Raw genomic sequence first — 15184 nt, forward strand, 5'->3', positions numbered from 1 at the left:
GTCCATGTCGGCAGCAGTTAAAGGCAATGTGAGCGTCCATTCCCATTGGATAACGGAGAATTTTACACCCGGAAGTAAGTATTCTCCTTACTGTCGATTGATTTTACAGTGATATCTGCACTACTCATCAACTTAAAAACACCAGATTATCCTTGTTAATTACACAACATTGATTGGTTTAAATTGTGTACAATGGTTTTGTGTTTTTCCCCTTCGACTCTGAGAAACAAATAGTTGTATCGGAGTTTAGGATGGCCGAAGACACTACACTACCCATAATCCTCAGATATCGTTTGAGACTACACCATGCGCTTTGCTCGACAAACCCAGTGATTAGTCCTCAAGCTCTGTGATTGATTGACTTCCGACTATATTCCATACTGTATGAAAAAAAACGTTTCGTAAAAGATAAAATCATACTTTATTCAGCAGTGCTTGCTTTACTCTTTGAAAGTCATCACATAAATGCATTGTAATAAATGGTTCGGCTGCATTAAATATTACACATCTGGCTTAGTTCTTTATTTATCTACAGAGATTGGGCCTCAGAATAGACCGGAAACTATTCTTTTACCGTTCTGTTTTAATTTCACAATAAAGTTAATAGTAATATTTTGTTTGAGATTATTACTTTTTATTAACTAGACAGCTGGGTCATGTTAAGACCATCTTTTCTGCGTTGCTGTGGGTTTTTCACATCACTTTTGTGTTACAAATATCAAAACAATATATGTATGATCGTCTGTGGATAACAAAATATATCCGTCGTAAACTAAACCGGAAACAGCAGTATATTTTATTGTGTTAACACTGTAAACTTGACAGCTTTTTAACCCGAACCACCTACTGGTTAAAGCACGTTATTACACGTTTAGAGTAATTGCAATGCAGGTAGATTGTGTTGCTTTTTAATTACTGTTTTAAATGCCTTTTTCTTAATGTCTTTCATTTTTTGTAAAGCACTTTGAATTGCCTTGTGTTGAAAGGTGCTATATAAATAAACTTGCCTTGCCTTGCCTTGCCTTGCCTTGCCTTGCATGTTTTGTTGAATGTGTTATATTTGATGAAAACATTTAAATAATAAGAGTACATACAAAATAGGGGGAAAGTAGAAGGTCAATGATAGAAATATAGAATAGAAACATATCAAGAAGATACTGTAAATGGTATCTAGAATAAAACAGTTTAGTGCCAGATGTACAAAGATATTAATAGGAGGATGTGCAAATCAGACAAACTAATTAGGCTTTATCAAAACATTAAATAATACTTTAGGTTAAGGTCTTCTTTTAAATACATACAAAGTACTTAACGTCTAATATATTGCATGGTTTGTTTTGGGACTTGACAATCAACTCTCCTGCAATGTTAACTATGTTGAAGCACTTATTTTAACCGATATTATACATATTTATTATACTCTTATAAGATGTATGTAGATAGAATAAGAAATGTGCAGAATACGACAGTTTAATGGTGGAGGTACACACATATTGATAGATGTCTTGTAATGCACTGTTGAGGAACATGTGACCCAAGTTTTTCATTCATTGCATAACTACACCGTAGTGTGTATATGATATGTTAATAAACCTTTGAAAATCTTGTAATCTTGAAAGAGATGTGCAAAATAGCCATTATGTACAGTTTTAGAGAATTAGAGAATAACGAGTAATGAATATGCTTTATAGGGATCTGCAGATACATTTTTTGCCTTTTCAAGCACCCACTACCAAATATCTCGTCTGATTGTTGGCACTTGACAATCACCTTCCCTGAATTTTACTCAGGTGTAACTAAAGTCTGATTTAAGGGTTGTTTATATTTCACATCATTAATCCAAATCTGTAAAGTAATACAAATAAATCTAGTGGTGTAAAAATACCAGGTTAACCTTAAAGAAAGCCCTCAGGATTATAAAAGACCCCCATCACCCCAGCCACAAACTGTTCTGTCTGCTGCCGTCTGGCAGGCGGTACTGCAGCATCCGGACTAAAACCACCAGACTCAGGGACAGCTTCATCCCACAGGCCAGAAGACTATTAAACACCTGAACTTTGAAACAACATCCATAACATTCATCTGGCTGCTACTTAGAAATTATTTATCTAATATATCATATTCCAATCACTTGTATATAGACTCTTATTGCACTATTTCACTATTTTATTATTTTTCTTTTTGTATTTACTTGCACTATTTTTTCTGTGTATCTGTTTTATCGTGTTTGTTGCACTGTTGGAGGAGCCTGTGACCTAAGATTTTCATTGTCATAACAACACTGTAGCTATGTACGCATGACCAATAAAAGGTGGGGATGGGGGGGGGGGGGGGGGGGGGGTGGACACATTCGAGTCCTGTTTTGGATAGTGTGCCGTCGATGGGTTTCATTCCATTTCAAAGTGCTGTTTGGCGCTCGGCGTAACCTTGGCACACTGCCACTCCAACATCCAATCACAGAGCTTGAAGACTAATCACGGGGTTTGTCAAGCAAAGCGCATGGTGTAGTCCTAAACGATAGCTGAGGATTATGGTTAGTGTAGTGTCTTCTGCCATCCTAAACTCCGAAAAAATATTTGTTTCTCCGAATCGAAGGGGAAAAATACAAAAGCATTGTACACAATTTAAACCAATCAATGTTGTGTAATTAACAAGGATAATCTGGTGTTTTTGAGTTGATGAGTAGTGCAGATATCACTGTAAAATCAATCGACAGTAAGGAGAATACTTACTTCCGGGTGTAAAATTCTCCGTTATCCAATGGGAATGGACGCTCACATTGCCTTTAACTGCCGCCGACATGGATCGATGCGGTGCTTCCCTGAGCGTCAAAGGGAATACATTGCAATCAGTTGAAAGCTCTTTGCGTCCGTTTATGAAGCTGAAGGAGACTTGGCGCGTCACAACTGCACGCCAAAGGTGTTACGGTTTTGTATTTATGTTTTCATTTTCCACCTTTTGTTTTGAAATGTTTTCCTCCTTGTGTCTTCTCTGTTCCTTCTTCCTGTGTTTGCCTTCCTGTCATTAGTTCCCCTGGTGTGTCTGATTGTCTGATTGTGTTCACCTGTTGCCCTTGTGTTTCTGCCTCTCTTACCCCAGCTGTGTCTTGTCTTGTGATTACCCCTCCCTGTATTTAGTCTTGTCTCTTCCTGTGTTCCCCTGTCGGTTCATTGTTGGTTTTTCCTGTCTTCCTCCATGTCAGTCACGGTTGTCTCTCCTGTCTCCCTCCATGTGGGTCACGGTCAGTTTTTTGTACAACCCATTTGTTTCATGCCTTGTTTTGATCAGCTTTTAAAATAAAGCTCGCTTTTTGTTTCGAGACCTGTTACCTTTTTGATAGTCTGCATTTGGGTCCTACCCTTCCACGCCATCCTAACAGAATGAACCAACCAGCTTTGGACTCAGCAGACTCGGATCGTTTTGCTCTACAGGCAGAATGTCTTGGGTACTCTCTGGAGTACATTTTTTATACCTGGAATGGCGCCTCTTCTAGACGTGGTAGAGAGGCTGCGTTGAAGGAGGCACGTCAGGAGGTTGCTCGCCAGCCCTGGCTTAGGAGCATGTTGCCTGAGTGGCTACAACTTTTCACAAGTAGTCCTGAGGACTTGTCCGAAGCCTCTAACCCTTTCCTGGGGTATGACCAGGCCTGGGGAGGCCCACAGATCCTCCAAAGAATCTCTAGGAGACGCAAGACCAAGATTCCAGCCCGTGCTCCAGTGGTTCCAGCTCCATTCTCTGGCCCTTTTTTGGGATCCCGCCTGGCGTTTGGAGGTCCACGGAGCCTCCAGGGGGCCTCGGAGAAACGCAAGGTCGGGAGGCCGGCTCGTGGTCCAGTACCGGCCCACACAGCCATGGATCCGTGCACCAGTACCGGCCCACACAGCCATGCTTCCGTGCTCCATTACCTGGCTCACACAGCCAGGGTCCAGGCTTCTGTTCCGGTCCCAGCAGCCATGGTCCCGACTTCAGTTTCGACTCCAGCACCCCGTCTCCTGTCGGTGGTCCGGCCGACTCCAGCACCTCGTGTCCTGTCGGTGGTCCGGCCGACTCCAGCACCTCGTGTCCTGTCGGTGGTCCGGCCGACTCCAGCACCTCGTGTCCTGTCGGTGGTCCGGCCGACTCCAGCACCTCGTGTCCTGTCGGTGGTCCGGCCGACTCCAGCACCTCGTGTCCTGTCGGTGGTCCGGCCGACTCCGGCCCCCCGTGTTTTGTCGGTGGTTCGGCCCACTCCGGCCCCTCGTGTTCTGTCGGTGGTCCGGCCGACTCCAGCACCCCGTGTCCTGTTGGCTCTATGGCCGACGCCTACCCCATGTCCTGTGATGTTGGAGGTCCCGCCGACTACTCTTCTGCCGGGGGTCCTGCCAACCCTATGTCCTGTGCTGTTGGAGGTCCCGCCGACTACTCTCCTGCCGGGGGTCTTGCCAACTCCATGTCCTGTCCCATTGGGGGTCCCGCCGACTACTCTTCTGCCGGGGGTCTTGCCAATCCTATGTCCTGTCCCGTTGGGGGTCCCGCCGACTACTCTTCTGCCGGGGGTCCTGCCAACCCTATGTCCTGTGCCGTTGGAGGTCCCGCCGACTACTCTTCTGCCGGGGGTCCTGCCAACCCTATGTCCTGTGCCGTTGGAGGTCCCGCCGACTACTCTTCTGCCGGGGGTCTTGCCAATCCTATGTCCTGTCCTGTTGGGGGTCCCGCCGACTACTCTTCTGCCGGGGGTCCTGCCAACCCTATGTCCTGTGCTGTTGGAGGTCCCACCGACTACTCTCCTGCCGGGAGTCTTGCCAACTCCATGTCCTGTCCCATTGGGGGTCCCGCCGACTACTCTTCTGCCGGGGGTCTTGCCAATCCTATGTCCTGTCCCGTTGGGGGTCCCGCCGACTACTCTTCTGCCGGGGGTCCTGCCAACCCTATGTCCTGTGCCGTTGGAGGTCCCGCCGACTACTCTTCTGCCGGGGGTCCTGCCAACCCTATGTCCTGTGCCGTTGGAGGTCCCGCCGACTACTCTTCTGCCGGGGGTCTTGCCAATCCTATGTCCTGTCCCGTTGGGGGTCCCGCCGACTACTCTTCTGCCGGGGGTCCTGCCAACCCTATGTCCTGTGCTGTTGGAGGTCCCACCGACTACTCTCCTGCCGGGAGTCTTGCCAACTCCATGTCCTGTCCCATTGGGGGTCCCGCCGACTACTCTTCTGCCGGGGGTCTTGCCAACCCTGTGTCATGTGCCGTTGGGGGTTCAGCTGTGGGTCCTGCCAACCCCATGTCCTGTCCCGTTGGGGGTCCCGCCGACTACTGCTCCGCCAGGTTTCCTGCCAACACCAGATCCTGTCCTGTTGGGGGTCCCGCCGACACCTGCTCCACCAGATTTCCTGCCTACACCATGTCCTGTCCTGTTGGGGGTCCCGCCGACACCTGTCCTGCCGGGGGTCCTGCCAACTCTGTGTCCTGTCCTGTTGGAGGTCCCGCCGACACCTGTTCCACCGGGGGTCCTGCCAACTCTGTGTCCTGTTCCGTTGGAGGTCCAGTCGACACCAGCCCTTGCTCCATCCGGGGTCCCATTGACACCAGTCCATGTCATGTCCAGGATCCCGTCTACGCCTGTTCCGTCGGCTCCGGTTCCTGTCTGGCCGACAACGGGTCCTGCCCGGCCTCCGGAGCTGTCCCGTCAGCGCCTTCCTGCCCGTCCTCCGGAGTTGTCCCGTCAGCACCTTCCTGCCCGGCCTCCGGAGCTGTCCCGTCGACGCCTTCTTGTTCGCCCTCGAGCCCGGCCCCCTGAGTGCCGGGGCCTTCGCCCTCGAGCTCGGCCCCCTGATTTCCCCAGCCGTGGCCTTCGCCCTCGAGCCCGGCCTCCTGACGCTTTCAGCCGCTGCCTTTGCTCTCATGCCCGGCCCCCTGAGTTCGCCCGCTGTGGTCTTCGCCCTTTTTTTAACTCTGCCTTGCCCCCGGGCCGTCCGCCCGAGACCCCCTCCTTGATCTCTGCCTTGCCCCCGGGCCGTCCGCCCGAGACCCCTTCCGGGTCCTCCGCTGTGCCCCTGGGCTGTCAGCCTAAACCCGTCCTCCAGACCCCCTCCGCCCACCCTGCTGGAATTTTTTGGACTTTTGGGGGTTTTCTTGGGACGTCTGGAATCCGTCCCTTGAGGGGGGGGTTCTGTTACGGTTTTGTATTTATGTTTTCATTTTCCACCTTTTGTTTTGAAATGTTTTCCTCCTTGTGTCTTCTCTGTTCCTTCTTCCTGTGTTTGCCTTCCTGTCATTAGTTCCCCTGGTGTGTCTGATTGTCTGATTGTGTTCACCTGTTGCCCTTGTGTTTCTGCCTCTCTTACCCCAGCTGTGTCTTGTCTTGTGATTACCCCTCCCTGTATTTAGTCTTGTCTCTTCCTGTGTTCCCCTGTCGGTTCATTGTTGGTTTTTCCTGTCTTCCTCCATGTCAGTCACGGTTGTCTCTCCTGTCTCCCTCCATGTGGGTCACGGTCAGTTTTTTGTACAACCCATTTGTTTCATGCCTTGTTTTGATCAGCTTTTAAAATAAAGCTCGCTTTTTGTTTCGAGACCTGTTACCTTTTTGATAGTCTGCATTTGGGTCCTACCCTTCCACGCCATCCTAACAAAAGGAACCTGACCAAGCGTCACTATTGGGGGCTAAGACTGTGTTGGTTTTAGCCTCCAGCTTTCCCTAAATTCTTCACTCAATAAAGCCCTGCTGGTGTTTGCATTGTGCCCAAAACAACCCTAATTTCTTCAAGGCAGCCGTCTGGTTTCAATTGTGGAGGCATCTGCGTTTCCTCCACTGTCTTTTGTTCTGTGATTAGTCATAACAGCGAATGTCATGCGGCAGACAGTAATGGCTAATGTGTCCACGCAGTGATATGCTATAAACAGAAGTTTTTTTATCATCACACTACATCTCTCCACAGCACAGACTGCTAAGTGTACTAAACACTGTCGCCTCGGGGTTAATCCCTGTATCAGCTGTCCCTGTCTTTCCCTCAACCTCTTCAGCTCAAGTTATTTCTCTGCCTACAGTTCAAAAGCAGGTGTGGCATTGCTTCGTTTTTGCTCTTAATTTGTTAAAGACATAAACAGTGGCTTCTTAAGAGTTGTTATTAATAAGTGTTCAAGGCCTAGGTTAACATATTTCTAAACGGCTGTGTTTCCTGCAAGGTTCTCTTTTGAAATTTGCATTTAAACACGAGGTGTGCCTGTTAGACACTTGTCTGGAAATATGAGTGAGAGTGCTGCAGCACTCTGGGATAATGGTCTTAGAGAGCTGTTAGGGCGCACATGTAGTGAACTTAGGCCACAGTCATTTACATTGGAGACGGTCAGAGCCACCATCATTTTCTTTGATTGTGGGGCAGAATGTGCACATTATGTATAGTGGGAGTGTAGAGGTTCATCAGCGGTTGAGGAATGTACAATTTACATAGAAAGGACTGAAACTTAAATCCTTAATACCCGTGAACAGAAACACTTCTGATCATGAATGACGAGTGCAGAAACCCTTCGTAAGTGGATCATTCTGCTCAGCATGATTGCAGATAATGCAGAAAATGATGTGCTCTTTTTCTTTCCAGTAAAATTATACAATCTTTGTTCAATTTTGACATGATTTGCTTTGTCGACGAGAAGATGTTTAGCTTGGCTTATTGTAAAGACTTGCAAAACCACTTGTTTAACACTTATTTTTGCTTAGTTAAATGTAACCATAATCCTTATAGCCATATTTAGTGAACATGAAAGTGGTATTGATGTTCGTGGCAAGAACATACAAGTACAAATATTTCCTCATAACAATAGATGTATTGCCATAATCCTAACCCTAACCCTAACCACAAAGCTTCCAAGACACTTGAAGCCTTTGGAAGTGAATCATCAATGAACAAGTCCTGTCAGTGAATACAATGTTTGAATGATTAATAAAATGTTGGCAACAGGTTTTGGGGGTAATTTGAATTCCGTTGTTCATCCTTATTTTCTTTTTTCAACAGTGGCCATGGCTATTAACCATGAAGCTGGAGCGAGACCCTCCCATCGCTTCCTTCCGTCAAACAGAGCCTCTCTGGTGCTATATTGAACACACACTCTCTGAGTATGCCATCCAAGTGCGAGAAAGCCCAACGGACCGCTTAACACCCGCTGTAAGTACCAACACACTCTGACACCGCAGTGTTAGCTTTTGAGTGTTTACTCATGACACTCACACCAAGTCAAACCCAACCAGAGCAACTCATCCTCAGCTCCAATATCCCAACGACTCATTACCGAATTATGCAGCTGCTGTTCAAATATTGTAGTAAGGTATCTGACTCACCCTCTACACACATGGTGCACACGTTTGCAGAGGGTGAGTGTCTTACATTTTATGGTACCACTTTACAATAAGACTACCCTTATAAAGGGTTTACGAATAGTTTGTAATTCATTTATTAATTAGGTTGTGAACACTTTATAAATCATTAATAAGCTTTTATAAGACATGAGATAAACAGGGCACCTGTGACCGGTTGCTTGCCAAATAGTGAGCCCACATTTATCTGTACTGCTAAGCCTTATATTGGCTACTTAGCTTACTTCGTCTTCTTCATCAGCCAGCATCCTTGGTATCTGTTGTTCACAGAGTTGATTCCCCCCCCTTCCATTTTGATGTTTCTTGGCATCTCTTATAACTCCTTTATGAATGAGTTACTAACATGTATAACTGCCAAAAAGGAGCCTTATTGTAAAGTGTAAAACACATTCCCATTTATGAATGAGTTACTACCATTTATAATTGGTAAAAGGGACCCTTATTGTAAAGTGTGAAACACATCACAATCTATTGATGAGTCACTAACATTTATAACTACTGAAAGAGTGCGTTGTTTTTAAGTTTAATACACATGTCCATTTATGAATGAGTTATAACATTCACGCTGACCTAATACACATTTTTGCATGAAATGCAAAGTAAGATGCAACAGAACCAAGCAAAACATTTTATTCGCACATGAAGAAAATTAGGACTCAAAGTAAGGACTGTTTAGTATGACTGATACACATATTGAAACATAAAAGCTTTTCTCAGACATAAATGAAAGACTTGGTAAGACATAATGGTACTCAGACTGGAAAGGCTTTGTGTATATCCTTGAACAAGCGTCCAAGCAGTCCATCAGGGTGAGCAGAGCCAAGCCAAGATGACCATTCAAGAACCTTGAGGTGTTCCTCCAACAAACTCTCTGTACGGTTTCCTCTCAGTCTACGGACATGTCCTTTGACGGTCGACCTAGCTCTTTCTATATGTTGGGTATGACTGCCAGTCTGGGGGTTCACAAACACCTGCTGTGGTTTATGGTGTAGTGGTTGTACTCAGCACTCTCCTGTATGCCCTCCACTCATCACTAATAATGCTACTTCCTGACTTTGCCGTCTAATCAGACTTCCGAACATAGGAACTGAGTACAGTACTTTATCAGCATTGGTGTTACCAATGCTTACTATTTATTTGATACCAATTTGGTAATAAAATTATTAAAAATAACAAGTTTTGGGTTCGTTCTTCAGATATGACTGTGACGTTAACGTGTAAGCTCAATAATGAACTCCAGCTCAACCAACCATATTGTAATATCTAAGTAATCATCTTGAAATATGACATTAATATTTGTAATATACACACATCTTATTGTGAGGTTAATTTCACATACACTAGGCCGCTCTTCAACACTACTTTGACGTTAGCTTGTCTACATAATCAATCATAGCAAATTTAAATTAACCTTATCAATGCATAAAGTTACCTAATAAAATATCTCTCTAACTTACAAGGATGACCTTATTTTACCAACCTCAAACAGAAGCCGTTTATTCGACACTATTATCCCACTTAATGCTTAACACTTCTCTATTACGTTTTAACTTGGAGGCTACGTTTAGCATCGTTAATACAGATGTAGCTACCACTTGCTTACTACATGGTAACCCAAGCCTTAACATTCATTAACGTTAGCTGACTAAAAACATAAGCAACACATAAATAAAGTCCTCGAATTTCACTTACCGTAAAACTGCATTCATGCACCATCTGTTTTAAAATGTGGAGCGAGTCACAATAGTCCGATATAAGCATGAATAATAGTCCACAAGGCACTAGCACAACAAACACGGCAGAGTTCAAGTTATGTTCCCCGGATGAGCTGAGCAGGCTGAGCCCCTGTAGCTTCACGGAGCTGCTAGCAGAGCAGAAAGCTAACAGCAGCAGTCACTGGACAGAGCTGTCACTCAATGTGACCACACCCTAATTTACGCATAACTTTAAGGCTTAATATGACTTAAACAAATTATAAATTGTAGTAACTCATTAATAAATGGTGATTTGTTTAACACTTTACAAGGCTGCCTTTTGGCAGTTATAAATGTTAGTAACTCATAAATAAATGGTCATAAAGAGATGCCAAGAAACATCAAGATGGAAGGGGTGAATCAACTTAGTGAACAACAGATACCAAGGATGTTGGCTGATGAAGAAGACGAAGTAAACTAGGTAGCCAATATAAGACTTAGTCATCTTGCCAAATAGTGAGCCTGTGTTGATGTATGAAAACTATGTTAGAACTGGTTTATAAATGGTTCTTAATGATTAATAAAGTGTTTACAACCTAATTAATAACCTAATTATAAACCCTTTATGAGTCCTTTATAAGGGTAGTCTTATTGTAAAGTGGTACCCATTTTATTCAAAAATGTCCATGTCTCTCTTGACATACGTTTTGACCTGCTGTAGGTCAGTGCTCACAATGAATTGAATTGGCAAGCCTGAAATGTATTTACACAAATGACATATTTGCATATATTATACCTCCTACTGTATAGGCAGAACCACAAACCTGGCAGCTAGCATTAATACACTGTATAATTTATTCAGAATCCGACTTAAATGTATTCATCATACATAAAGTTGTGTTCATTATGCATACAGGTAATTTGTTGAATGGGCCATGCACATCAAATTATATCTGATATTCTTTGAAGAGCTACCTACAATTTTGTGCGGCTAATGGTTGTTGAACCATCTTTACAGAATGTGCACTTGACATTTTTGTAACATGTGAAAGGAGTTTCAAGAGCTAGTCTAGATCAATAGATACAAAAGAGCTTTTGTCAGTACATGTGTCATCTTACTAAAGAGTGGAGTTGTGAAACCTTACACACTGTATGTATTGTGCTACAGTAATACTAAGACCTTTAACAAAGAAAAGTGTAGTGCTTAGTCACGCTTAGCTTGGTACCATGAGTTTAGCTTAGCTTGGTACCATGAGTTTTCAAAGGCCATCAGATCAGGTGTCAGTGGTGTCCCTGCAGACAAAAAGAACATCATGTATATCAGTGTGCGAGCACTTGATATCAACAACCTCACTTCACTCTGCGGGAATGTGCGTGGACATAATCAGCACACACACACACACACACACACACATACGTGTTTATAGGATATATCAGGACGTGTGAAAAAAACGTGACAAATTGGGACATGCCTTTCCAAGGGTCCTAGGGACCTGGGAATCAAAGTATTTCATATCCATGCTTCTTGGAAGACATCCATCTATTGAGATTTTGTCTAATGCTATATTTTGCGGAAACCTGATTTTAATACTACTTCTGAGGACATGAACAGGTTTATGTGACTTATGAGCCCCTTAGCAACACACACTGATATTTCATGTTTATATGAATTGTGACCCCATAGATACACACTACATTTTCAAGTTTAAGGGACTTATGGAGACCCAGTAATACACAAAATAGAGTCTGTATTTGCAACTATGCCTTTATTACTTATGATTGAAATATCTGCATAAGAAGGATCGGTGTACATTAAAAAACTAAAACTTCAACATTAAATAATTACTCATGTTCGCCAGTCAGGTAACCTCTGACACAAAAAGTCTATTCATATTAACTTGTTGATACAACATATTAAAACTGAGCAGCCCAGAAACATACAAAAGCTAAGTTAAAAAGGTATATAGCATTTAATTGTGGTCAGTTTACTCTTAAAGTCTTAATATTTTTCAAGTTACAAATTCTCTAATAAACGTTTATGTGAAAAAAAGGATGAAACACTTTATTTGTTTCTACATTTAATGAATTGCTGGCAAAATATATAAATTGAAGTATAAACCAGAATAGGAGCAAATATGAAATTAAAAGAGGGTGCCCTCATGACTATTCCTTTACCTAACAATAAGGATATTGTATATAAGGATATACTCTATAAGCACCTTGAGATGACGTTGTCTTTAAAGTGTGTATTATAAATCAAATGTATTATATTATGATTGATTCATGTTGCATAAAGATGGAACCATGGTGACAGGCACTGCCTTGGATTAAATAATTCTTAGTCAACTAAAAGTCACAGGATTATGTCAACTATCCAAAATGTAGTGCTTTTTAACTAAAAAACATGTCTGTGAGTATTATTGTTGCCAGAGTTGGGTTCATCATTTCCCTGTTATGAGAAAGACTAATAGCAACAACTTAAAAACATTGTTTGTCGACTTAGAACCTAACAACCAATTATTTGGTCATATAAATTGTAAAATAACCTTTTTTTACACCGAGAATAGACCACCCACAACCCAGAAACGTTAGCCCCTATCCTCCATTGTGTGAGGCAGTGAAGTAGATATGGCATGTTTGAAAGGAATGAGCAACTTTCTCTTTAGTGTTTTTCTTGTAAAAAGCACGGAATTAACTTTTTATTAAAACTTCCAGCTTCTACGAAACATGACAAGTGTACACTATGTTTAGTTAACCAGTTTAAATAACTTACAACGTTTAATATAGTTTACCAAAGTTACCATAAATGAGGCATGTTACAAGTAGCCCCCACTCCAAATAATTTCTTAATAGTTGAAAGACCACATCAAACTACTTGTGGGCAAGAACAAATCAATGGTGAAAACTTGGGAAATAATGATGGAAGTAACAATTTTTTGAAGTACTAGTTATATTATTTGTTGAGACAGAACATAGTATTAACCCATCATCTCAAACCTTATTTATGAAAGAAATGATGGCATAACTGTAAATAATCGTCAAAAACACATTTTCTGTTGGCTGAAAGTGACCACGAGAGGGGGGTTGGAAAACACATTAAATCCCTCATGGATACATGTCAACATATTAACATTTGGTAGCTACAGTCAAGCTTATGTGACATGCTTGTACAAGAACAAAACTAATTAAATAATTCAAGAAAAACAAGATAATATCAAAACCAAGCCAAGTACACACATTAACACAAGAGGTCTGAGGTTAGGCTGATTATTAAATCCCTACCAATAAAACTGCAGGGAATGAAGAAACAACTATTATTTTAAAGTCAAATTGTACCTCAGACCAAGTTGGCATGTTCTAGTCCTATGTATTCATCTTCCTTTTTAATGCCATGATTCTGTTCTGAATGTAATATTTGATGGCAACCCAGTCCCTGTCTTTCAGAGCTACTGGCTCTGCCTTGAGACAGGAGTCACAGTCCTTTTTACCTGGTACTCTGCAGCTTGTTAAGGATACAAATGCCGCTCAGTAGCCTTCACTTCGTCACCTGTCCACTTGCTTTCATCTTCCCAGCTGTCATAAATGGAAACAAGACACAATGTATTTGAGAAATTGCTCTGTTAAAGTGATAAATGTGGGATATGATAGAACAAATTATAGTTTGTAGTTAAATGATAGCATCATCAAATGTGTGTGAATGATGGCCTCTGTGATCAGTGTATGAATGGTAAAAATGTTGGCATACATTTGCATGTGAATGGGTATATGTTGGCATGTACTGTAAAGTGCATTAGTTGTACAAAAAACTAGAAATGTCCTTTAGAAATCCAGTTAAGATCAATACATTTTTCTAATAGAGTAATGTAAATACAAAATGCTTATTTACCTTGCATTCCATTGGAGCACTTTGAGGAAGCTTTGTTGACGTGAAGTGTTGTGTTCTTCTGTGAATCTGAAAGGATAAATTAGAATATAACGCATGATAAAAGCACATACTGCCTTTCCTTCGAAAGCAAGACTTAATAATTGTTTTCACCATAAGTATATTTAGATCAAATAGTGTGTTATTTGGGTTCCAATATAGAAATAGTTTGAACTGTACAATATCTGCTACCCAACAATATGAGGACGATGTAACACACACACTATACACTCGTTGGGTTGTACCATATGGGGACATTCTCTGAAACACATCATGACTACACAACCTAAAGACGTTATCTGCTACCCAACAATATGAGGACGATGTAACATACACACTATACACTCGTTGGGTTGTAACATATAGGGACATTCTCTGAAACACATCAAGACTACACAACCTACAACAAAATGAGGACATGACGACTGAAGTTACATAAAGTCAGCATTCCTGACTTCTGAGATGTGCTGTTGTTGTTAAAAAAACCTGAAACCCCCATAGCAATAAGTATGGATCTACTTCCCTATTAATTAAATCATGTAAACTGATACACATTAGGTTAAATTGGAAAATACATTGGCAAAAGGAGAAAACACACAGAATTTAGGGGCAATAAAGATCATTTTCATGTTATTAGAGGTAGATACAGCTATCAAATGGTAGGGGTATATCTTTCTACTATGATATTTAGAAACAAGTAACAGTTATATTGAGATTCAACATTTACTGTATTAAACAATATATTAATTGTAATGAGGTAAACAGGCATTTTATGTAGGCATTGGACTTGATTGAGAAATGAATTTACCTTGTATAGAAATAGTCTACAGTAAATGTTTAATTACCTGTTGGAAGGATGAGGTGGATCTCTGGCTCGCTTCAGAGTCAGCTAAAGTATGAGCCGTGATCATGTCACTCAGTTTCTGCATTTTAAAATACAACAATAACGTGTCAGAAATCCATTGACTTTTCATGTAGGGGACACAGATTTTAGTAAGAACAATTCACATGAGGATCTGGACTTGTAACTCAAGACTCTATAGAAATAGTTTGAACTGTACAATATCTGCTACCCAACAATATGAGGACGATGAAACACACACACTCTACACTCGTTGGGTTGTACCATATGGGGACGTCCTTTGAAACACATCATGACTACACAACCTAAAGACGATATCTACTACCCAACAATATGAGGACGATGAAACACACACACTCTACACT

At 42.2% G+C, this 15184-nt stretch overlaps 1 protein-coding gene across 1 annotated transcript in view; it reads left to right on the plus strand.

The window, feature by feature from the left end:
• Positions 1-15184, plus strand: part of chrm2a (cholinergic receptor, muscarinic 2a) — an 89643-nt gene that overhangs the window by 23453 nt on the left and 51006 nt on the right. The window contains exon 2 of the mRNA XM_034133629.1: positions 7983-8132. The gene's annotated coding sequence lies outside the window, so the exon portion shown is untranslated. The remainder of the gene's footprint in view (positions 1-7982; positions 8133-15184) is intronic.

This window comes from Trematomus bernacchii, unplaced genomic scaffold (genome assembly GCF_902827165.1).
Source record: "Trematomus bernacchii unplaced genomic scaffold, fTreBer1.1, whole genome shotgun sequence".
NCBI classification, from domain to species: Eukaryota; Metazoa; Chordata; class Actinopteri; order Perciformes; family Nototheniidae; genus Trematomus; species Trematomus bernacchii.